The following is a 25511-nucleotide window of genomic DNA, read 5'->3' as shown; positions in this document are numbered from 1 at the left end:
TCGGCTTGCACCGTTATTAAAAAATAATGAAAGATTCTGGAAAATGGGTTAAAAAACACCGAAAAAAAAAAAAAAAAAAAAAAAAAAAAAGACAGCATGAGGCCAACTGAATCTTGAATCTGTCTTTTCTTTTTCCCCCTCCCTTTTTGCCTGCCATTTACCCAAAGGCATAGACAAAAATCTTTCATTATTTTTTAATACTATGTAAAAATCTTTTTTGAAAGAGAAAAACAAATTTCATGTTTGCATTAGTGCATTTTTAATGCTAAAACTAGTTTTAAATAACATTTTATGTTTATCCAGTTTTAATTAGTTTGACTGTAAGGTATGATTTTCATAAACCTCTTATAACTCTTTATAATTTTTGTTAAACAGATCAGTATTCTAAGAAAACCCTGTTATTCAGACACGTGGGCCCAGATTCTGGCACCAAATCAGTATGCTTTTATTCCAACGTTCAGTTTATGGAAAAACTGAATATCCCTTTAATTTGAGCCAATATGTTCACACACAGAATTTCTTTTACAAGATTGGTTTTTCACAAACCTTCCATAACTTGCTCAGACCTTCAGCTTTATCTTATCTAAGTTAAAATAATCCTTTAACCCTTTAATCTAGGGAAAAAAATTTACATCCCCATGCCTTGTTATAATCTTTTACCAAAAACACATTTCACTTTCTTTACACATTTTGCATGTAAAACTGTTTCTTTAGCAGTCTCAAATACATGTTACACTGTTAACTCTTCGCAACTTTTACTTTTGGTGAAAAACTTGGCTAGTAAGCCATTGTAATTATGTACCAGGTGTGGAGCCTAGAACATCAGACAGAAGTGCAGATAAGGGCTTACTCTTTCTAGTACAGCTAGGGCGCCTGGCTCTCCACGTGTCCCTAGGCCTTATCTAGAATCTAATACTCCAACATAGGTAAATTGAACAATTTTGAAAAGCCAAAGAAGCAGTTTATGACCTTAAAGCATTTAGCAAACCTAATATCTGGCCTAATTTAGACAAAATGTCTAAATTTTGAAGACATTTTTATTTTACCAATAATCTTTAAAACTGTTTTTATTTCCCAAAGATTACTAAAGTCGCATGAACCAAAAGGCATTACACTTTTTACTTTTCAGGTAAAATATTTGATTTAAGCTCGTATTTTTAAAACAATTAATCAAAGCTCTTTTACATTACACATACAACACATATGAATAGACAGACAGACAGACAAAAGAGAAAGAAATCATTCCCTAAGGCGGGAATTGAACCCTGAACCCAGACCATCACTGTGAAGAGACAAAGCCTTAGCTACTGAGCTACAGCACTGGGCAGTTTCCATTGCCCTTCCTAGAAGGAGCCTAGAACAGCCAATTTTGAATTTGCAAAAGCTTTTAACTGCTTAAGATAATTTCTAGGGCTAACTGTAACATGAACCCCCAAATTCCTGTCTGCTGGATAATGGAAACCAAGAGAAAATACTGCCACGTGGTTACAAGGTTAAGCTTCCAAGGACATTTTTCAGCATGTAGTCTCTGGCAAGACAGTCACCCTGAGTAACAGCCAAGATAAGAAATGGAAAGGAGAGAAAGAGAGAAAAGCATTGCTGCGGCAGGATGGAGAAGGCGAGGTGCTCAGGTAGCCAGAGAAAGATCCACCCATTGCAACCCCACTGAAAAGTTCAGGTGGCCGCCTGTTGAATGGATCTTTTCCAGCAGTCCCATCAGCTCTCAAGTTTCCCTCTTTAGGGAGGAAAAAGCTCCCCATGTCCCATGATCCTGTACGTACCTAATCCTGTCACCTACAGCCATCAGCAAAGAGTGCAAGGCAGGTAAATTCAAAGAGAATAACAGTTAATAGCAGTGCCAAACTCATTCTTAGTCAAGAGGGACTTTACTGAGAGGAGCCTCCAACTCCCTAAATCTCAGGAGGGACTCTAGCCCTCCTAAGTTGGGCTTCTAAACCAGGGTCGGTCAAGAGTCCTTGCCTTTTACAAAAAGGTGCCTTTAACCCTCTCTGTCTTAGGAGAAACTCTAACTCCCCTAAATTGGACCCATCCTTTATCCTGGTGAATGCACCCCACTTACCCAAAGTCGGCCAATCAGTGCTGCAGTCTATTTCCCTTGGGTTAGGGGTCTCCTCAGTATCGTTCCTTCAGGGTTTGCCAGAAAGATGTTACTGGAGAAGGGTCCAGATCCAGACCCCAAGAGAGAGTTCTTGGATCTCGCACAAGAAAGAATTTTGGGGTGAATCCATAGAGTAAAGTGAAAGCAAGCTTATTAAGAAATTGAAGGAATAAAAGAATGGCTACTCCATAGGCAGAGCAGTCTGTTTACCAATTTCTGGTTATCTGTTGACTTCCTGCTAAGCTAGTTAAGGATTTAGCACCATTGTTTAACCCATCACTATTTTGTATTTCTTTTTTGGTTACCCTAGTAAGCTATGCAATATACTAACATCTTGTATGTTTTTGTTCCATCGAGTACGAGCTGCCATCTTTTGAGCCCCCACTTGGTAGGCTAAGGAAGTGGCACCTTTCTTCCCCTCAGCTCTCTACCCCACCCATCCCTCTCACCAGGTGGTGCTTTGGCAAAACACTTGGTCCTTATTTTTAAAAGACCTTGTCTTAAAAAGCAGAAGATGTGAAAGATAAAACTAATTTTTATTAAGCATTTATTATGTGCCAGGAACTGTGCATGCATCATCACATTTAATCCTTGTAGTAGTCCTGGGAGGGAAATATCATAATTGCAATTTTAGAAATGAGAAAATTGTGACCAGACCATGCATCTGGTAGGATGTCAAGCTGAGATTTGAAGCAAAGTTGAATCCAAAGCCCCTACTATTTTTTCCAGAGCCCCAAGCATCCTTCAATTTCAGTCTCATCTGCAGCTTTTAAGTCCCTTTTCTGTGGCCAAGGCTTGGACTAGCGGTCTTCAGCTATTTTTAGAACCCCATAGTGATTCCAGCTCATTCAGCAGTGCTGCAGCCTCTTCCCAGAGGGCAAAGAAAAGGGTGACTTGAGAGGAAACTGAAGGCAAATGAACCATCCCTATGGGGTGTGGGGAGAGTAGATCATCTGGAAGGGTTTGATGGTACAGTTGCATGCCTGACAGGCTCTCTCTACCTGGTGGCTTAGGCGTTAGCCTTTGGAAGCCAGCATAGAAGTCCCACGTGGTCCCTGAGGTGACATAGGAATCATTTTACAGCATCACCAGGGCTCTGCCAGCCAGCATGCTGCCTTTGATTTGACAAGCAAATACAGAATTTTGAAGATTGTAGCTGACTCAGACCATTGTTCTGGCATTGCGGTCATAGACACATGTGGGAAATTCCCAAATTGACTTTCCCACAGAGCTGTTTTGGAGTGGGGGACAAAAAGAGTTCGGGGATGGAAAATGTATTTTAGTTATTTATTTGATTAGTGTTTGTTAAATCTTTGGACTGTTTCAACTAGAGGCACAGAATGGGATTTCCCCAGGGGTCACTTCTGGGTATCTAGAAGAGTCAAGAGGTCAAAAGGCTCAGGCTCAATTTCCCATACTGAGGAAGGAGAGGCTAATAACATAACACAGACAGTCCCAGGTTCTTTCTATTGGTTTACAGGCTGCTGTCACAGAAAAACATTTGGATGTCCCCACCCACACACTTTCCCCCAACCCACATCCTCTGCGTTCTCCCTCTCTGTTGGCGCTCCAGCCATCCAGCCCACCTGGGAGTCATCTTCATTCTACCGCCTCCTTACCTCTTAACAACCCTTCTCCTTCACCCCTGGGCCACCCCCTCTACACACACACACCCATACCCAGGACCACCCTCCTCACACTGTTGATTTGCAGGGTCTTACACATTCACCCTTTCCCCTTTCTTGTTAGTGACCTCCAACCTCATCACCTCAGGCCTACTACTTTCTATGCCTCCAGTTACACCTCCCACCACACCAGCCTGGCCCCAATCCATCTTGTCACCACCACTAGATGAATCTTCCTGCACAACAGCTTTCCGAGGCTTGCTCAGACTTCCCCAAGGCTTCCCTGCTGCTTCCAGCATAAAATCCAAATGCTTCAGCCTGGCTTTCGAGGCCCTATGCTACCTGCTCTCAATCTCTGTTTTCACTTCCCTACTGGACTGAGAACTTCTTGAAGTTAAAGAACAGGCCTGACTAACTTCTGGGGCTGGTGACAGCACAAGAGAGTATCTAAGACATGGGGGGTCAGGACCTGTTTGCTGAGGGATGAAGGAATGCAGGAATGAAAGAATGAGCGTGATGAAGCCATCACAGGACTCGTTTTGCTAAATAGTTGTGCAGGGGCCTCTGTCACTGACCAGTTGGGTGATCTTGAATAGGTCCCTTCCTCTTTCTGGGCTTTGTTCTTCAACAGGTGTCTCAAACTTGCAGTCCTTGGGCCCAAAGGGTCTGCAGACATGTTTTGTTGGTTGGCACGTTAAAGTGATTTTGAATGCCTTTCTGGAGGGCGAGTGCGCTGTGGTTCCCCACTTCCTTTCCCATTTTTTCACACCTCCCCACCTCCCTCATTTTCATTAGCTGCTTGGTGCCTAAAAGCATTTACATTTGTGACCCTTGGATTAGGGGGTGTTTACTCACCTTTCAACTCTGGCGTGGCTGGAATTCTCTGTTTGACCTGCTTTGAAACAAATTGCAAGTGCTTTACTTAAGTGGTTTCCAATGTCATCTAACAAAGCAGTCAGGCCAGACTGACTTTGCCTTCCCAAAACAGGCCACCAAGGAACAGTGTTATATGCCTTTATTATTTCTGACTTTGGCAGTCAGCTGCAGAGGAAGATGTTATTCCATCGAAAATGATTGTTTTTACATAGCCCAGCACAAGTGGTGCCCATTTATAGACTAGAAAGGAGCAAGCACAGCGTGCCCACTGGCAGCCAGCTGCGCCTGTAGAGAGGGCACTGGTTGCAGGCACAAAGTGTGAATTTAGCCTAAGTTGCCTAGCCCGGTCCTTTCCAGAACAAAGTGCTGAATGACGGGTGTGTGCTAGAAGCATTTCTCTCTCTCTATCTCTCTCTGTGTGTCTTTCTCTCTCTCTCTTTTTGGCTGTCAGTGGCCCAGTTTGCACTAAGACTCCATAGAGATACGTGTGGAGGGCAGGGAAGGTCAAGGAGCATTCTCATCACTGGGGTCCTTTGCAGTAGCCAGTCCCAAGGGCCGCATGAACTGCGGATCTGCCTGGCCACAGGCTGGCAAGGCACAGCTCACTGGGAGATGCTAGACAAGCACAGCGACTGCTGGAAGGCAATCTCCTAGTCTGGACAGCAACTGAGTCCCACAGATTTGGGCAGCATCTGGCCGAAAGGTACTGGGAGGTGGCCAGAGAGCGCTGGTGTGGGTATATGTGCCCATCACTGGGCACAGTCAGGCACTGGGTCAAAGTGGAAGCACTGATGGCCTGTGGGGCCAAGTGGCTGCAGTCACTGGGTGTGTGTAGAACCTGGCTGTCCCTAAAATCAGTGTGGAGGGTGTAGAGGGGCTATTCAGTTAGGGATACATAATAACATGTCCACCTGTATGTAGCAGTTGTAGGCATCTGAGATAGTGGGTGAGGTGCGGAGGTGAGGAAGGAAAAGGGGAGAAGAAGGACTGTTTCTGACTAAGCTGTTTCATATGTCCAAAACAACTGCAGGGAGCTTCCTGGGATGAAAGGGATTGACTGTGTGTCTTTGCCTCCCTGTTTCTGCCCTTTCCTCTTCCTCTGCTTAGGAACTCAGTGAGACAAAGCCCTAGTACTGTTTGTCAAAGTCAAATAGAATGGAGAAAGCAAACTTTCCAAAGAAACTTTATGGAATACATTTCAAAGCCCTAGAGAAGCAATTTTAGGTTTTTTGTGTTTTTCTTCTTCTGTTTTTGGTTTCCTTTGCACGACTGCCACTAACTCATGTCAGCAAGGCGTTAAGTGAGACACTTAAGACCATTGCGGCTGCCAGGGGAAGTGGGTACACCCGCATGTGGGGCTGTCAGACAGCACAGTTGCTGAAAGCCAATAGAGCTGAGCTGGACTGGGTTTGCCTGTGGCTGAGACTGAAGACTGTGAACACAGCAGGACATGATGTGGTGTTGGTGTGACTGTGGGTGTGCTGTGTGTTATGTATATGTTTGTGACAGCACTAAGGGACCTGGCTGTAGCTGCAGTGTGTAAAATCAGGGTGCTGTGACAGCAATAGGAACAACTATAGGTGACAAAGCCGGAGAGCCCCAGTGTCAGCTAGATGGGAGGGGCGGAAACTTTTTTCACCTTCATTTCAATATAGCCAGCTGGGCCTGTGTCTCTGGCAGTAATTGCTGCTGTCTGAACGTTTTCATTCCTCGTCTAACTGGTCTGCAGTATTCCAGCTGGAAGCCGTGGAAGCCTACACATTGACTTGTGCCATTTCTGGCACACTCAGCTACCCCCAGTGGCCTGGAGGCCCAGCTTTTCCTCCATAGCAGGCTGTCGGGATAAGGCCCAGCCCTTGGTTGCAGATCCATACCTGAGCCTTATGTTTAGCCAAGAGCCTTATCATCCCACAGTGAGGCTTCCTGCTGAAATGCAATGGCCTACTGAGATGGGAGCCATGGAGGGAATTCTTGGGGTCACTGTTCCCTATCTTTTGTGTAGCTGGGGATCAGGGCAAGCCAAGCCCTGGGCTGGCCTGGTCTGCAGTGGCTGTCTGCACACTGCCCAGCCTCTCCATCCCCTCCCACCATCACAAGAAGAGCTCTTGAGTACCCCAGAGGGTTTGAAGTAGACATGATGGTCCTGTAGGTGGTGAGCATTTGGGTCTTCATTCCTATGGCTGCTAACCAGCTGGCTAGGCCTGGCATGGTATGGAGGCTCTGTCTGAATAAGCCAAGGATGCTCTGTCCTTAGCAGCAGGACTTTTGAGCAGGGAATAGGCACTGGGGTTCCCTGACCAGAAGAGGCAAATCAAGTGCATACAGGGCCACACTCCCCAACCACCTCCCCTCCCAGCATGTACCATAAATGTGAGAGTCAGCCAAGAGTAAGACAACTCACGGTGTGACCAACCATAACGTCTGTCTTTTTACATTGCTTTTGAAAACACTAGGCAGGCCAAAACCAAACAAAAACCACACACACACACACACACACACACACACACACACACACACAAACAAACCAAAAGCATCTGCAAGCCACATTCAGCCTTCTGGCTGCCAGTCTGTGACCAATGTGAGAAGCAAAATTTAGTTGTGTATCACTTGAGAATTATTTCTTGGTCTTCTTTCTAGCTCCAATGGCATCTCTTAGCCACTTTCTCTGACCCCTTCCTTAGCCCAAACAAATGCGTCTCCTCTCTCTGATCCCTTAGTATCTAACGTAATGTATTAATATATTCATTCATTCAATACCTTTATTGACTACTTTGGCAAAGGCAGTGCTGGGGTTACAGAGATGAACAAATAAGAAACAATCCCTGCCCTGGAGAAGCAAACAGCCTGATGGGGGAAAGATGGGAGGGCAGACAGAGACTCAGAGATCCCTGAGGAGGGTGCTCTCTCTCTCTCTCTCTCTCTCTCTCTCTCTCTCTTTCTCTCCCCCTCCCGTGTGTGTGTGTGTGTGTGTGTGTGTGTGTGTGTGTGTGTGTAAAAGTTGAGGAAGGTAGGCTTCGGGTGAAAGGAGATGGCTCAGCCAGGTACTGGAGGAAAAAAATGAGTAAGTCAAGTTGAAAAGGAGGCAGGCCCTTACTGGCACAGGGACCCCCTGAGCAGACCAGAGTTAAGGATACCAATGGCATGTTCACGCCCCAGTGAGTTGCCCTATGTGACTAGTGTGTAAGGAATGGGGACAAAATAATCGATACCCCAAACCCCTGAGACACACAGTTTACCTGTATACCTACACATGTACCCCTGAACCTAAAATCAAAAATCAAAGTTAAAAAAAAAGGAATGAGGTGCTGTGAGTGGCTGTGAATCTTGGTTTTTTATCCTCTGAAGACGGTGGGGAGCCAGCTGCAGGTTTGGAGCAGGGAGTGACGAGTCTGAAGGAAGGCCCACTCTGGAGCCTCCACATGTTAGACGGACAGAAAGGAGGGGCGAGACTGGTGACAGGGGGAGCCAGCCGGGGAGCTATGTCCCCAGTGCCTGGACCTGCCCACTGCATACTTGCTGAGTGAGTGAGTGATGAATGAGGTAGGAAGGGATGTGGAGAGCGGCTGCTGCCCCCACCCCTGTTTGACAGGGGTAGCTTTCATAGGCATCCACTTGGGCATCTCATAGGCATCTCACACTTGATTTATTCAAACCAGACTCCTACCCCTGCCCCCAAAACCTGCTGCTCCTGCAGTTTTCACCATCTCAGTTAATGGCAGCCCCAACTTTCCAATTGCTCAGGACCCAAACGTCAACGTCATTTTTGACTCTCATATTCCACATCCACTCCATTAGCAGCTTATGTTGTTTCTACCTTCCAAATATATCCAGAATCAAACCACTTGTTACCACCTCCATGATCTGTGCTCCTGTCTTCTGTCGCCTGGGTATTTATTTGCAGCAGCCTCCTAACAGGCCTCCCTTCCTAGTCCACCTTGGATCCTCTATGCTCTACTCTCAGCACAACAGCCAGCGTGATCCTGCTAAAACATAAGCCAGGTCATTTCCTTTCTCTGCTCAAAACCCTCTACCAGATCTCTATTTCAAATGAAAAGCCAACATCCTTACAATGGCCCACAGGCCCTGCATACTCTATCTGACGCCCTGACCCGTCTGACCTCACCTCCTGCTCTCCTGCTACTCCCCCTGCACTCTGCACCAGCCACACTGGCCTCCTCACTGATCCTCAAACAGCCTCCAGGGGATTTGCATTTGCTGTTCCCTCTGCCTAGAAATCTTTTCCTCTAGGCATCTGCATGGTTTGCTTCCTCACTTCAGATCTCTCCACAAATGTCACCCTCTCAATGAAGCTTTCATTGAGCCCCACCATTGTTTCACTTTTCTCCAAACCAGTTATTGCATTATAACTTATTGCATATTTTACTCATTTGTTTTATTTATTATCTACCTCCCTCCACAGAATATAAGCTTAATGAGAGCAGGAACTTTTGTCTGTTTTCCACTGTGGTATTGCTAGTGCCTGGACTAGTGCCTGGAGCATGGGAGACACTCAGTAAGGACTTATGGGATCAATGAATAGGCGGACTGTGGGGATCAGTGAGGTGGCCCTGTCCTATCTCATGTGATCTGGGATTCTCAGGAACAGATCATATAGGGGAAAGAGAGAGCCACTGGACTGTAGGAGTTAGCAGGTCCAGTCAGGGTGACCTTGGGCAAGTCCCTTCCCCTCACTGTCCTCAATTTGTCCATTTATAAAGCAATTTATAATTTTATGTGATTATCTCTAAGGACAAGCATTATGAGCCTCTGGGGGCAAGGTGATGGCCTGGCCAACTGGGCTGCCACTCATGCCCCCTGGGCATGAGGGCAGAGGTCCTCACCCCTGCAATTCTCCATTTCTTTTTTAACTTCTTTCAAAGCACCATCTTATCTTCACCCCACATCTGTAAACACACCATATCACAGCTGTTCAAATAGTGATGGGGCGGTGGCTGCCAGTCAGCTGCATTCAGCCAGGCCAGCTGTGCTCCCTGCAGTGTGCCTCACTCTGGCTTGAAGGCCTGGGCACATCCAGCAGTGGGATATCATCCACCCCATTTTCCAGAGCAAACACTTCTATGACACCTGCCACCCAGGTAGGCCCATCTCTGGAGCAACCTCACCTCCTCTCCTAGACCAAACTCTTGTACCTGGCCTAGTTTGGGCCAAGCATTTATCAAGCATTTGTTACGTTAAATTTTAATCCTCATACTAACCATGTGAAGTAGACATTGTTAGACTCATTTTCAGAGGAGAATACTGAGTCTTAGAGGGGTTAAGAGTGTTGTCCAAGGTCCCATCCAACCTTTTCCCCTATGCAGGAGTCTCCTGGAAATCTGTTGACCAAGGTCTAGGAGTCTCGCCCGTGGTTGGAGCGATGAGAGAGGCAGAAAGGATGCTTCGTTCTTCCTTCAGCTCCATCCAGGCCACAGGTGGAGCCTAAGGGGTGGAAAACAGGCCAGCCCAGATGGAAATCATCACTATCCCACGGACTCCCTGAGGGCTGAGCAGAAGGGAAGCGCCTTCCCTGCCTTGCCCTGCCAGGAATGTGGGGCGTCCTGAGAGGCTGGGACCAGTGAGCTACGGGGGTGGTGTGCGGGTTACTTCATGATAAACTATTTTCCTTTCTCATTCCAAGGATCAGAGAGCACTTGGTGAGCTTTTCTTTGTTCCAATGGAAACAGAAAATCAGAAAAGCCCAGTGGGGGACGGTCAAATTTTCCTTTTTCTTCTTGAGCTAGGAGGCTGAATGGGAGGACTGTGGCGAGGGGGATGGGGTAGGGCCACTATAAGGGCAACAAATCGGTAGAAGGGGGACCAAGACAGGACTCTATGACCACAGCAACGGGGAAAACACCCCACAAAGAGCTAAGTACTTGCCAGTGGGGAGGTCTTATAGCCTCCCTCATGCAGTCTCACTCTACATGGATCTGCTAAGTCTGACAGTCTCCAGCAAGGGGCTGGGGAGTGACAGCACAGCTAGTGTTCTCTTGGCCCAAGATGTGCCAAAGGCCACCTCTAGGACCACTGCCCTCCACGTGTCCTCTGAACTCCCTGGCCCAGTCTCTTTACTACCCCCACAACACAATGTGTTCCTACCAAGAAAGATGGGAATTCAAATTTATCAAAGTGTTTGAAAGTTTGCTAAGCACTTTCCCATAGCTCTTCAGGAGGCAGAGTAGCCTACTGGTTAGGAACACAGGCTCAGGGTCCATACTGCCTGGCTTCACCATTACACAGCTATGTGATCTTGAGTAAGTTACTTAGCCTCTGTGCCTCAGGTTCGTCATCTTTAAAATGGGAATGATCACAGGATCTACATCTTAAGGCTGTTTTCAGATTAAGCTGGCTAATATTTAGGTTTCCTAAAAGCAGAGATTTTTGTCTTTTATTCTTTGCTATGCCCATAAGCCTAAACAATGCCTGACACCTAGCAGAGACTCAATAGATATTTATTAAATATATACAAAGGGCTTAGGGTGGGAGCTGGCCCTTAGCACAACAAATGTTAGTTGTTGTTGTTATCTTTTGCATTATCACAATAGTTCCAACAGGAGCATTCTGAATTTCATTCATGTTAGTGTTGGTCCTCCTTGTAAGGTTCAAGTTCTAAGTCAAGGTACTGAAGGAATACGCAACAAACTTAAAATGGAGGGCAAAATTTGAACCACAGAGGATTAGGAGTGCAACTGTCAAATATGAGTAGAAGCATTCATTCATCTATTCGTTCAGTTATCTATTCTACAAATATTTCACAAATACTTTTAAAGGCCAGGCCCTGAGCTGGGAGCTGGGGATGTATTGATGACAAGCTAGACAAGGGTTTCTAAGTTGAGGAGTTTAAATTGTAATGGAAGGAGACTGGCAAAAATAAGCAGATATCTAAATAGCACTTATTCAGATAGCGATAAGTGTTATGAAGAAAATAAAGCAGTATAATGGGATAGAGAATGGCTGGGGTGTGTATGTGTTGGGGTTGCTTTAGTTTATGGTCAGAGAAGGCATCTGAGAAAGGAACACTGGCACTTTTCTAGGACGTCTTGGTCTCAGGTCAGGGACCTCCATTGAAAGTTGGCCCATGACACCATATCATTACTACCTCATCCTTCTGCCCAAGGCAGGGATTAGTTGCTCAGTGTAGTTCTGGGGGTCTTTACATGGAGGTCTAGTGTGAAGGGCTGGGGAGAAGGGGGCTATAAACATGTGACACCTGAATAGGGAGGTTCTGGCATCAGTTGCCCTCTGGCAAAACTTGTTGGTTGCTCTAGGTTAAACGATGTTCAGTGGCCTTTCAGCTGCCCCCTCATCTTTCTGCACTCTCAGGGAGGAGGGATCTGGCCGTGGGGTCCTCTCCACTGCTGATCTATACTCAGTGCCCTCATGTCCCATGCTCATTCATGACACCACTTTCACATATGCAAACACCACGTCATCTTTCAAGATCGCTCAGACACCATCACCAGTCACACTGGAGTGCTCTTATTCATTACCTGTTTGGGCATCTCCAGAGTGCAGTATGGAATGGATACCTAATAAATGCTTAATAAATGAAGGAATAAATGGATGACTGTTGTTCCTCCTGCTTCCTCAACTGACTGGCTCATTCCCACTCATGCATCAAGATTCACATTGTCATCTTACATGAGAAGCCTCCCTCGACCTCCTTGTGTCTGACCTGGGGAGCTCTTGTTCATCCTTGATGTTCTCCTTGACTTCCTCAGGCAGGGTTGATCTCTCCCACCTCTGAGTGTTCCACCACATTCTATACCCTCTATCATATCCATCGCTCTACAGGCATTGTCTGCTACTGCCCTGTCACCTCCCCTAATCTCTGATTTTCTCAGGCAAGGACTGTGTTTTGGTCATCTCTATATCCCCAGCACTAGCCCCTAGAGGGCGCTCAATAAATATTTGTGAAATTAATGGGGAAAAAACCGTGAATGAATTGTTTGTCAATTTTGCTTAGAGTGGTGTGCTGGGGCTGGCTTGTAGTAGCTTGAGAGAACCAATTGTTAAGTATTTAGGAAACCTGTGAGCCAGTTGTTAAACACAGCCTTCATTAAAAATTAAATTATATGAGAAAACAGAAGACAAACTGCAAGTGAGAGACATTCTAGAAAATAACCAACTAAATACAATATGGGATCCTGGATTGGATCCTAGAATGTAAGAAGGACTTCAGTAGAAAAGCTGGTGAACTCCAATTAATTTGTATTTTAGTTAATGTTGTACCAAGGTAAATTTTGATCAATGTTTTACATTATGTAAGATGTCAGCATAAGGGGAAGCTGGGTGAGTACACAGAAACTCTATACTGTTTCGACAACTCTTCTATGAGTCCAAAATTATCTCAAAATTTAAAAAAAATTTAAACATTAAATTATCTAAACCTACAATTAAATGGATTATATTAAAATCAAAGGTAATAAATACAACTTACCAATTCCTAATTATTTTACTACACTCGCTATGATCTGTGCTTTGAGCTTATTCCCATTTCCGTGCATCTGAATGGTGTACTATTCTGCATCTTTTCCCAGTCCATGTTGAGTGATGTCACTTTGGTAGCTGGAGATTCGCCAAGGTGGGAGTATCTACATCATGGGAATTTAAAAACGCTACAAATCGGGGCTTGATTATTGTTTTGCACATTGTACTGTATGCTTTAAAAAGTGTCAGAAAATTTACATTAAACTTAAAAGTGTGTCATGTTTATTGCTGCTACTTTCTAACTAGCACCATTGAGGAAATAATGCTTCCAGTATGTAGAAACCATTATCCGATTTGGCAAAGAAGTTGTTCACATCATGGTGAATTAGTCAAGTTCCAATACTTCTTGATTATTTCAGTTTCTTCTTACTCATTAACATAAATGAAAACGTCAACCATCATTCATTTAAGAGCTACACTTGCTCTTCCGTTGCAGCTATAGGTTGGCCATTGATATGTGTTCAGGAAAATCAATTAAAGCACTAAGGGAGAATCCATTGGTCATATGGAATTTATAATAAGGAGTACTATATATTTCAGTATTGTCTGTAAATTGAACACTTCACATTCTTATATAAGTAAATTTATAATGAACCTATGTATATATGTGTATATTTATACATACATTTGTGCATCTTTTTGAGAACTGGTTGCTGAATATTTACCAGAACACTACTGGTCCTAAGTATGAATTATGATCTCATCAAATACATTGAAGGAAAGAAAAGCCTATTGCCTGGCACCTTCTCTGTGCCAGGCTGTGCTATCACTTTATGTTTGTCATTACAGATGCCCTTCACCTCAACTCTGTGAAGTGAAGGTATTGTGGTCTCCATTTTATAGATAAGGATACTGACGCTCAGAGCGGTTAAATGACTAGACTAAGGTCAAGTACTGATATATAGTGAGCCAGGTAAGCTACATTCATCCGAGTCCAAAGCCAATTTGTATTAGTATCCTATTGCTGCTGTAACACATTGCCACAAATTCAGTGGCTTAAAACAACACAAATTTATTATCTTACGGTTCTGGAGGGCAGAAGTCTGAGATAGGTGTCACTGGACTAAAATCAAGATGGTAACAGGGCTGCATTCCTTCTTAGGGCTCTACGGGACAATCCGTTTCCTTGCCTTTTTCAGCTTGTAGCGGCGGCCTGCATTCCTTGGCTTCAAAACCAAAAGTGGCCAATCGAGTCTTTCTCACATCTCATCACTGTGATTCTGCTTCTATACATTTCCTTCTCTGACGCCGACTCTCCGGCCTCCTGTTTTCACTTTATAAAAACCCTTGTGATTACATTGAGCCCTCCCATATGAGATGGGCAGCATCGCCCCATCTCAGTCAATGTCAGCTGATAAGTAACTTTAACTCCACCTGCGAACCTTAATCCCCTTTGCCATGTTACTGAACACACTCACAGGTTCCAGGGGTTAGGGTGTGGACGTCGTTGGAGGGGCTATAATCCTGCCTACCACCCTTGTGCTTTTTCCATGACCTTCTCCTGCCTCACCTATCACTTTAATGGTCACAAAATCTGGTGTGGGCCTATGGAATTCTCCCTGACCCCTGCATTGCCACATATCTCTGTGTGCTCTCCCCTTTGGAGTAAGATGCCCCTTTTAGTCATTCATCCAGCTGGTCAGACAGCCTTGTAGGGGACTGGCTTCTAAACCCTGAAGCTTTTAATCATGGGCATATATTTTACCTATGTTCTTGTTAAAGTGTTTTAAAAATACTTTCCAAGATTTTTGTGTATTCCTGGCTTTTTATTTCCTTTCCACATGCTTATACGGTGCCAGAGCCCTCCTTTCCAACATGGCTGATTTCACCGTGCTGCGTTTTACCTATTCCTACCTTCTGGACCTGTTTCTAGTCAGCAGCTAGGATCATGCATTATTTATATGTTCTTCTCATAGACTTTTACATTGCCTTATCCTAGAAATGGCCCTGGACTCAACTAAAATATACTTTTCCCACCCCTGCCAATGAGGTATCTGTCTGTCTGTGTTTGCTATTTCCCTCTGACTGGCTCCTCAGAAGCCGACTCTCTAAATAATAGTTTCCCATCTTCCCTTATTTCTTCCACACTCAGATACCTAATTCTGGTCATGAGAAACCTCCTCCACTGAGACCAACTGAATGGCCAGAAGTTGCCCCTCCCCGCAAGAAGCCTTAACTGCCAGACCCATCTTTTCACATTTGTGAGCTCTGACTACAACATTTGTGTTTCTACCTTCAATCTTGCCCAAAGCTCTTTGCTCCTCCTTTCTGCCTGTCAAATTCACACCCATACTTGGGGGCTCAGTCTGAATCCTACCTTGCGATAGGCTCACCGTGAGGAAAACTTTCCAGATCATTCCAGCCCAAGGGACTCATGTCCTTCTCTGTATGTGCCTAGGACTTGTCAATAGTACTTATTTTGACAAATTTATCATCTGCCATTATGGAGAGGTTGCAAACTGGTGGCTAGCAGTCCAAATAATGCCCACAGGTATGTTTTATTTAGTCTGCATATGGTTTGTTTCTTTTTAAACTATGTGCTAACATGTAGCAATTAGTAATCTTTCCATACAATCTAGGTATCTAGCTTCTTTGAAAAACAGAAAAATCTGGTAATACTGGATCTGTATTTCCCCAGAACACTAGTTAGCTAATTGGTGTGGCTGGCTGGCAGCTTCCGCTTTAGTTGGAGTATGTGCTCTCCAGCTAGACACAGTCCCCACTACTCTATATTGTCTTACTCCAGCCTCATTCACTCAACTATAGTACCTGCCTGGCTCCTAAAGGCATTTGAGTTATCTGAAATATTTCATACCTGCCTAAGTTTCCAGCTATATCACAGTCTCTTGAAGGAAAGAAACTTTATTTTGCATTTGTTTTGTTTCTCTTATGCTGCTATGGACATAGTAGATGCTTGATCAATATTGAGAGAAGAAACAATTTTACTCTAGATGATTCTAGAGTATGTTAGAATTTACTTTTGCTACAAGATAAAGCTTTATAAATGTAGTATCTGTTGAGAAAGTACCATATACCCGACTCGGTGTTAGATGCCTCAGAGCAACTTTGTGTGATAGGTAATATTGTTCTCATATCACAGATAAGGAAACCGAGGCTCAGAGAGCCTACCCAGTAGTACTGGAGCTGTAGATCTTGCAGTCTCCATGGTAAGAGCCAAAGCCTTTGTTCCATGAGGAAACTTTCCTAAGCATCAATGCTGGAAGCAGAGAGGAGCTGCCCCTGTGGCTCTCTGGTACAGTTTGTCTACAAACTCCAAGACTTCATTTTGTTTGGATAGAGATTGAGCATTTATTAAATGCCCATTGTGTGCTGGGCATTTACCAAATAACTGCACTTATTCTTGGACTATCAGGAATTCTGAGCATCCTGGGCAGCCCATTGATAAGATGAGGGAAATACAGATAAATAGAGCCTAATTGCTGATGGGATTCGGAACCCATTTGGTGAGTCACGTTCAACTGACAGAGGTGCCTGCTGGTTCCCTTGTCCATATGTGCACAGAGACTGTGCTATTCCCTCATGCTGTTACTGGTGGTACTGACGTGTGGTGCGGGATGGGAAAACATGGAGAAATTATGTGTGTTTAATTGCACAGCAGCAAGCAGAAAGGAATGTGAGTGCCAAAGACTCCCACTGAAGCAGTAATCTGGTGTCATGTGTTGCTGAACAGCTGCAGGAAAATTTGTCTGGACCTTTGGAGGCAGAGAAGTGGGCTTGCCATATTTTGGTTCCGAGTAACTTTGAGGGCAACAAGGATTTATAGGCAGCAGATATGTACATCTGGAAGTTTCACTCTGGAGTTTTTGTCTGCTTTCTTTGTTACCCTGTCCTTTCCAGCCACCACCAGTTTAAGCCATGGCTAGGAGCAGAGGGAGGTAGGTAGGCCTCAGCCCTAGGACCACTAGGTTCCTCCAGGTTTCATGTGTCCAGAGCCCTGCTTAGGGCCACCAAAATGCTCAGGTGCAGCTGGGTGTGCTAAACCACCTAGAACTGAGTTCAACTCCCTCCTCTATTCCTACAAGTATGGCCTTATGCAAGTCACTTAATCTCTCCAGGCCCAAATTTACTTCTCTCTATGTGTGAGGAGTCAGAAGGTGATGTGTGGGGCCTGGCCCATATCTTGAGAGATGGATCTATGTCTGTAACACCCTGAATGCTCCCAATCTCATCAAGAGATGGGAACTGTGAGCTCTATAATGATTCAATTGAACAATAAACTATCATAGTAGTTACTCTGTATTGAGGGCCAGACAGACCCTATAATAAGCCATTTAAATTCATCATCTCTTTAATCCTTAAAAGAAAGATTAAATAAACTTGAGTTAGGCGAGGAAGAGCGACTCATGGAAGGTCAGCCAGCTGGTAAATGACAAAACCATCATGAGCTCTATGCAGAGCCACTTCAGAGCCATCACTTCTAACTACACTGCCTGGCATTAGTCCCACTTCACACATGAGGAAACTGAGGTTTAGGAGGCATTAGTATCAGGGGCAGAGCTTGGATTTTCAACTTCTGTCTGTTATTTAACTTGCTGTGTCACCTTGGATAAGTTGCTCAACCTCTCTGAGCTTCGGTTTCCTGCTTTGGAAAATGGCGGAGTCCAAAGCCTCTGGCAGCAGTGAGCAGCAGTGTTCCTGTGGGAGACGGTGGAAGGGAGGGGCCAGGAATGTCCCGGAGACAGAGAATGAGAAGACATGGGTGTGACTGTGGCTTTATGAAGTGGAGGCAGATCTGGAACGGAGACTTGCCAGAGGGAATGTGCCTGGCTCGCACTGCCCATTTAGCAGCCGACCTGTGAGAGCCCAGATGGGCCAGGTGGCAGGAATCTGGCCAGACTCCACAGGCACACCCACACCGTGAGCTGCTGTTGCCACCTAGGGGACAGGCGGTGACCAGGAGCCCAAGCTGCGGCCGCGGCTCCGGGGCCGCACATTCCCAGTCTCCTGCTGGTTTCCGGAGTGGAGAGGGGCGGCCAAGGCTTGCTCCAGGAGTGGGGAGGGGAGTAAGGAAAGGCAGCCCAGTGCTGCCTCTGGTTTGGGAGTTATAAATAAATCCATCTGGAAGTGTTTGGGGCTGTGGGAGCCTGAGGTCGGCCCTGCAATTCAGGCCATGTGGCGCATATTTCCACTCACACCAGAACCCCCCGCCCCCCACCGCCCCGCCCCAATCCCAGGAGGCTGTCTGCTAGGGCCTGTCTGCTCAGACCCAGCAGAGATGGGCGGGAACATTTCAGGCCCCAATTTTCAGCCCCCACCCCCACCTTCCTCTCCTCGCAGTGCAACTTTAGCAAGATAATGTCTGAGAAAGTGCTTCAAAAAGTTTTATGTGCTATCCAAGTGTTAGTTGAATGAATGAATGAATTTTCAATTCAGCATTTAGCTTGTAAGTTCCCCTTGCTGGGAAGGGGCCCTTCGGTAGTTATGGAAGGCGAGGCATTCTGGACTTTCAGCCTCCATCTCAAGATCACCTTTCCCGCCCACACAGCTAAGGCTGACTGAGGTAAAAATGCATATTGCCCAAGTTTTGTTCACCTTTTTATCCTCAGCACCAAGGGTAGCGCTCAGTAGGCACTGGTTGTATGAATGAATGAGTCAGTATATTAATTTTTTAAAAACAACTTTTGTAGAGATGGAGGTCTCTCTTTGTTGCCCAGGCTGGTCTTCAACTCCTGGCCTCAAGGGGTCCTCCCGCCTTGGCCTCCCAAAGTGTAGGGATTACAGGCATGAGCCACTGCACCCAGCCTAATTTGTGAATTTAATCAACACTTACTGCACATCCTCATGTGCAGTGCACTCTACTGCATGCTGAGAACACAGTGGAGAACAACCAAAAACAAAAATGGCCCGGGTTCCATTAAGGTTGTCAAGGGAGGTGTTGGGAAAGTTGCCAAACAGCTCCAGGATAAAGGCCAGAGGTAGAGAAAATAGGCCCCAGTGGTATCTCTTCTCTGCCTCCTCATTTCTATTCCCATGGTCAGCATCCTGTTTCAGGACTGCAATTTGTGCCAGGATCACTGCAGCAATCTCCTTACTGGCCTCCTTTCTGCTTTTGGTCTCTCTGCCTGCCAGAATTTTCTTTTTAAAACATGACTTTCATTGTGTCCCTTTCCAACATTCAACAAGTCCAAACTTTTTAGTTTTGCATTCTCACCCCCTGTGATCCAGCTTTCCATCAACCTGACACATCCTTAGTGAGCTGCCTCCTCGTTCCCCTTTCCAGGCTCACGGTTTATCCGTCTCTCAGACCTTACTGTGTAGTTACACAGAACCCCAAACACATACTGCCTTTCTCCCTTCCATGCCATCTCCACACCTGGGATGCCCTTTGACCCTGTTTCTATTTGGAAAATCTCACTCGGGCGTCAAGGCCCATTGCAAGTCTCCTGCATTTTGTAAAGCGTTCCACAATCCCTCAGAGACAGGCAGATGCCTTCCCACCTCTGTACACCCTCCTCTCCAGCTCTCACTCTGTTACCCAGGCTGGAGTGCAGTGGTGCCATCACAGCTGACTGCAGCCTTGACCTCCTGGCCTCAAATAAGCCTCTTGCCTCAGCCTCCCAAGTAGCTCGGAACACAGATGTGCCACCATGCCTGGCTAATTAAAAAAAAGTAAAACTTTTCTTTTTTTGTAGAGAAAGGTCCTTGCTCTGTTGCTCAGGCTGGTCTTGAACTCCTGACCTCAAGAGATCTTCTCACCTTGACCTCCCAAAGGGCTGGGATTGCAGGCATGACTCACCACTCCTGTCCATCCAGCTCTTCATATACACCATGGGACTGCAACTCTCTCCCACAAGACTGAGTTCTCTGAGTGCAGTGATCATGACTCGTTTTGCTCTGCAATTCCATTGCCCAGCCCATTGTGAATGGACAAAAAAGTGGGGCTGGGAGTGGGCTGGTATGGCAGGGCAAAGAGGAAGTGAAATGGTCTCTTTCAAACCTCACCATGGATCTACTTGAGCCACTTTTACCTGCTCTCTCCCTACAAATACTGTCTTTGGATGAAGGTTTGTGGAAGAGCTAGGAAAGAGAAGGCGCTAAGGCAAGGGATAGGCAGAGGGAGCAGCTTGGAGAAGAGAGGAGAGGCTGAGAGGACAAAAGAGAACAAGAGCAGGGCGGGGGGTAGAGCAAAGGTCTGCATTAGTGGTTCACATACATAAGGGATTCAGGTATGTTGGAGTGGAATAAGAACATTTGGGATTGTGGAAATGAAATCAGCTGCTTTGGCAGGTCAGCTGAATGTACAGTTAATTAATAGGCAATGAGTGCCCTTTGGTGCCAAGCTGTGCATAGAACCATGTCCTGCTAGGATCAAATGCCAGCCACCCAAGGATGCCCTTTTAGTAAAGAGCAGAAAGCAGCACTGGCATGCAGGAGCTGGAGAATCCCTCAGAGAGTTCTTCTCCAGGGCACCAGGGACCACTGGAACCCCAGAGTTGCTTCACACCACTGGCCTGGCTCTTGCCAAAGAAAGGTGGGCACTAAAAGAGAACTAACACATACTGAGCAGCTAGTATCTCAGGGGCTATGCCAGACACACAAGAGTGCATTTGATCCTTACTGCAACTCTGTGAGGTAGGTATTAGCCCTATTTTACAGAGTAGAAAATTGAGGTCCTAAGGAGGGTTAAAAATCTTGCCCAAGGGCACACAGCTTGAAAGTCTTGGATCTCAGATTCCAATGCAGGTCATCCTCTCCCCTTGATGAGTAGGCCAGGACCCAGAGGTTGGCAGCAGTTTGCTCTCCAGTCTTGCTGACTTTGGCTGTGGGGCTGATCTCTTTGGATTGATTTCTTCGAACATAAACAAAATACCATCAGTTTTTCCTGGCTTTGGAATGAGCCCTCAGAATCATGTGCTGTTCTCCAGTTTCCAGCTTGGTGCCTTTGCTGGGGCGGGGAGGGGGTTCGTGACTATGAAGCAACAGTCTCATTCTGAGAATCAACACTGTGTACTAAAAAATGCCATGGTACTTTTGCTCCCAGGAGATATTTCAAGCTGGGGGCTTTCAGTCTGTGGGGCCAAAGTTTTCAATTTTTTCTTCCCTTTCAATAACCTGCATATGATTGACAGTTGTCTGTTTTCCCAGGAAAACTGTAAAATCCTTATCAAACTATTGGCACCTTTGAGATGTTGCCCACACTCTGTTCTAACTGCCTGTGTGACTGACGTCCCTATCTGCTCAGTGGTTGGATGTGTTATGTCTGGTGTCAACCTGTGAGTCAGTGAGTAGAGGGCAGAAGGTATGGACAGGACAGGCTGTGGACAGTGTTTTCCAGATTTCTGATGTGACATGGTTAAGCCACCTCATGAAGGAGCCAATGGAAGTAGAGTGGCTGGAGCCAATAAAGGATTTAGAGCAGGGGAAAAAATGGCGCCCAGCACCACCCCATGGAGATATGGCTCTGGGGTGGGGTAGATTGGCTAGAAAACCCATGATAATCGTTTTCTGGAATTGTTCTGGAGTCAGGAACAGTCTAGAAACCTTTTGGGTTGGACTTGGCCCAGAGTTGTGTGTCCCACACAAATAATAGGCCATTAGGACTATCCTGCTGCATGCAGGACCTTCTGAAATCTTGCTGCATAACAGAACTTTCAGTCATACACAATGACACGCTGAGGAACAAGTTGCTGGTCTTTAGTTTGGCCTTTTGCCCTGGTCATTGCAGTGAAACAGGATTTTTCTTCATCGCCTTCAAAATCTATTCAGAATCTGGCCACTGCCTACCACCTCCACTGCTATCACCCTAGTCCAAGCTCTCATCATCTCTGGCCTGGATTATTGTAGTATCCCTGTCACCAGTCTCCCACAGTGATGCTGTGAAAACATAGTGTGAGCATGTCAGTATTCTGCTCAACATCCTCCACTTGCTCCCCATCTCACGCAGATTCAAAGCCAAAATCTTTATAGTAGTCCACAAGGTCCTGCATAATCTGGTCTCCCTTACCTCCTTGATATGATCTCCTACAAATCCCATCGTCCACCTCTCCATTCCAGCCACACTAGCCTCCTGATCATTCTTTAAGCTTGCCAGGCACATTGTTCTTGCTTTTCTGCCTGGAATGCTTATCCTCAGTATGTCAGGAAGGATCCCTGGAGGGAGTGGTCATGGCAACTGGGGAAGGGTTGTTGTGTGGAGAGAACCACCTGATAGGAGCTATGGTCTGGCAGAGGGATGCCACCAACTCATGGTGACCCTGAACACAGAGAGTGGATGAATAAATACCCCAATCTCACTTTTCCTTCCTCTTCTGGTCTCTTTGCAGGTGCTTCCCATTGGTCAAATCTAACCCGAAACCAGAGGGCAAGGGAGCCTGTTGATGCCGTCCGCACAGGTCAGCCTACCAGGGTACAAGCTGGGTGGAGAAGGGTGGAGAATATGTGGACAGACAAATGGAAAGTGTCCAGAACAACTAGATATCTTTGTAGTTGGCTCCCTCACTTCATTCACATCTCCACTGGAATGTTTGTTACCTTCTCAGTTTGCTATCTTCTCTGGCCACCATTTCTAAAATTCCAACCCCCAGCCCTCAACACCTCATATCCTCCATCCATGCTGTTTTTTCTTCCTAGCACTTAATACTATCTGACATGTAATTTATTTATTTCTCTTGCTTATCATTGGCTCTTCCACTAGAATCGGAGCTCCATGAGGGCAGGGACTTTGTTTTGTTCACTGCTATACTGCCTAGAACAGTAGCTGGCACACAGTAGGTGTCCAATAAATTGTGAATGGCTAAATGATTGAATGGATGTACTCTCTGGGGCCGTTCTAGTGAGTTTGCCTCAGCCAGCACAGTTGGATATAGGTAACCAATTGTTATTCATGCCTGCTGCTCGCAGTTTCCCCTAAAGAGGCTCAACTGCTGCTGTGCTTTCAGGTCGGGATGGGAAGGCCTTTGCTGCCTCCAGTATTGAAACTTGCACAACAATTTGTTGACTTGAATCTTAGGGAAATCGTTGCTGCATTAATTGGTATGGACTGAACTTCGTGTATTACTTGTCATTGGCCACAGCGGGTAGGTTCACGCCACAGCGGGTAGGTTCACAGTCATGGGGGCACTGGTTCTCCCAGGTGTTTCTTCCGTACCTCAAAGGTAGTCTCAATTGCTAGTGGGCCTGTTTCCAAATTAGGAGGCTCAGTGGCCACCTCTTTGAGGCTCAAGGGCAGGGGACCTGTGAGCTGGGTCCTACGGCCACAGTGTTGATGACATAGGGTTAGATGAAGACAGGATAAGCAAAACAGTCTAGTCTGCCCCAACCCCTTTCACAGTAATCTGTTCCTTTTTATTGCTGAGTAGTCTTCCATGGCATGATGTACCACAGACCATTTATCCATTCATCTACTGAAGGGCATGTGAGTTGTTCCCAGTTTGGGGCTAGTATAAGTAATGCTGCTATAAACACTCACATAACAGGTTTTTATGTGGAAATAAGTTTTCATTTCTCTGGGATAAATGCCCAAGAGTGCAATTGCTGGGTCATATGGTAATTGCATGTTTAGCTTAAAAAAAAAAACAAAACTGACAAACTGCTTTCCAGAGTGGCTGTACCATTTCACATTCCCACCAGCAATGTATGAGGATTCCAGTTTCTTGGCATCCTCATCATCATTTGGTGTTCTCACTGTTTTCCCTTTTAGCTGTTCTTCTAGGTGTGAAGTAGTATCTCATTCTGGTTTCAATTCGCCTTCCCATAAGATTAGTGATGTTGAACATCGTTTCATGAGCCTCTTTGTCATCCACATATCTTCTTCAGTGAATTGTCTGTTTATGTCTTTAGCCCATTTTCTAGTTTAGTTGTTTGAATTTTTAACTGTTGAGTTTTGACAGTCCTTTATACATTTTAGATACCAGTCCTTTGTCAGACATATTGTTTGCAAACATTTTCTCTTGGTCTGAAGCTTTTTCTCATTCTCTTAACAGGGACTCCACAGAACAAAAGTTGCTAACTTTGATGAAGTCCAATTTATCAATTTTCTATTTTTAGATATGTTTTGATTGTCAAGTATAAGGTCTGGCTTATATAGCTAGCTTTAGATTCCAAGCACTTTCCTGTTTTTTCCTAAAAGTTTTATAATTTTACATTTAAGTTTCTGATCCATTTTGTTGATTTTTTGGTATAAGGTGTGAGACAGGTTATATCATTTCCTGAGGCTGCCATAACAAGTAACTGTAAACTTGGTAGCTTTAAATAACAGAGTGTATTTTCTCATGATCGTAGAGGCCAGAAGTCTGAACTCAAGGTGTGGGCAGGGTTGCACTCTCTGTGGAGGCTCTAGAAGAGGATGCTTCCTTGCCTAGTCCCGCTTCTGCTGGCTGCCAGTACTCCTTGGCTTATGGCCATGTCACTGCAATCTCCACTTCTATCTTCACATCATCATCTCCTCTGTGTATCCATCTTATAAGGATACTTGTCATTGAATTTAGCACTCACTTGAATCCAGAATGGTCTCCTCATCTTAATTATACTTGCAAAAGTTCGTCTTCCAAATAAGGCAACATCCCTAGGTTCCGGGAATCAGAACGTGGACATATCTTTTGGGAAGATACCATTCAGCCCACTACACAGGTCAAAGTTCATTTTTTCATCTATGTTCAGTTGCTCCAGCGCCATTCAAAAGGACTATCTTTCTTCCATTGAATTGTTTTTGTACCTTTGTTGAAAATCAGTTGGGCATATTTGTGTGGGTCTATTTCTAGGTTCTCTACTCTGTTCCATTGATCTGTATGTCTGTCCCTCCACCAATACCACAGTCTTGATTATTGTAGCTACATAATACTCTTGAAATTGGATAGAGTGATTCCTCCCACTTTATTCTCCCTTTTCAAAGTTGTTTTGGCTATTCTAGTTTCTTTGCCTTTCCACATAAATTTTGGAATAAACTTGTCTATGTCTAAAATATCCTCCTGGAATTTTGATAGAGATTGAGCTAAAACTATACATAACTCTGGGGAGAATTACCATCTTTACTATGTTAAGTCTTCTAATCCATGAATGTGGCATATTTCTTTCTCTATTTAGGTCTTCTTTGATTTCTGTCATCAGCATTTTGTAGTTTTCAGTATATAAGCTCTATATACATCTTGTTATATTTACACTTAAGTATTTCATTTTTGAGCAAGTGTAAATGGTATTGTATTTTTAATTTCAGCGTCCATGTGTTCATTGCTAGTATATAGAAATACAATTTATTTTTGCATGCTTATCTTGCATCCTGCAACCTTGCTGAGCTCACTTATTAGTTCCAGGAATTGTTTTGTAGATTCCTTGGGATTTTCTATGTAGACTATAATGCCATCTCCAAATAGGAGCAGTTTTATTTTTTCTTTTATAATGTACATGTTTTTTCTTTTCTTTTCTTTTTTTTTTTTTTTTTTTTT

Source organism: Sapajus apella, unplaced genomic scaffold, assembly GCF_009761245.1.
Source record: "Sapajus apella isolate SASKATOON/1434 unplaced genomic scaffold, GSC_monkey_1.0 scaffold204, whole genome shotgun sequence".
Lineage (NCBI taxonomy): Eukaryota > Metazoa > Chordata > Mammalia > Primates > Cebidae > Sapajus > Sapajus apella.
Note: the sequence above shows the minus strand (reverse complement) of the source record.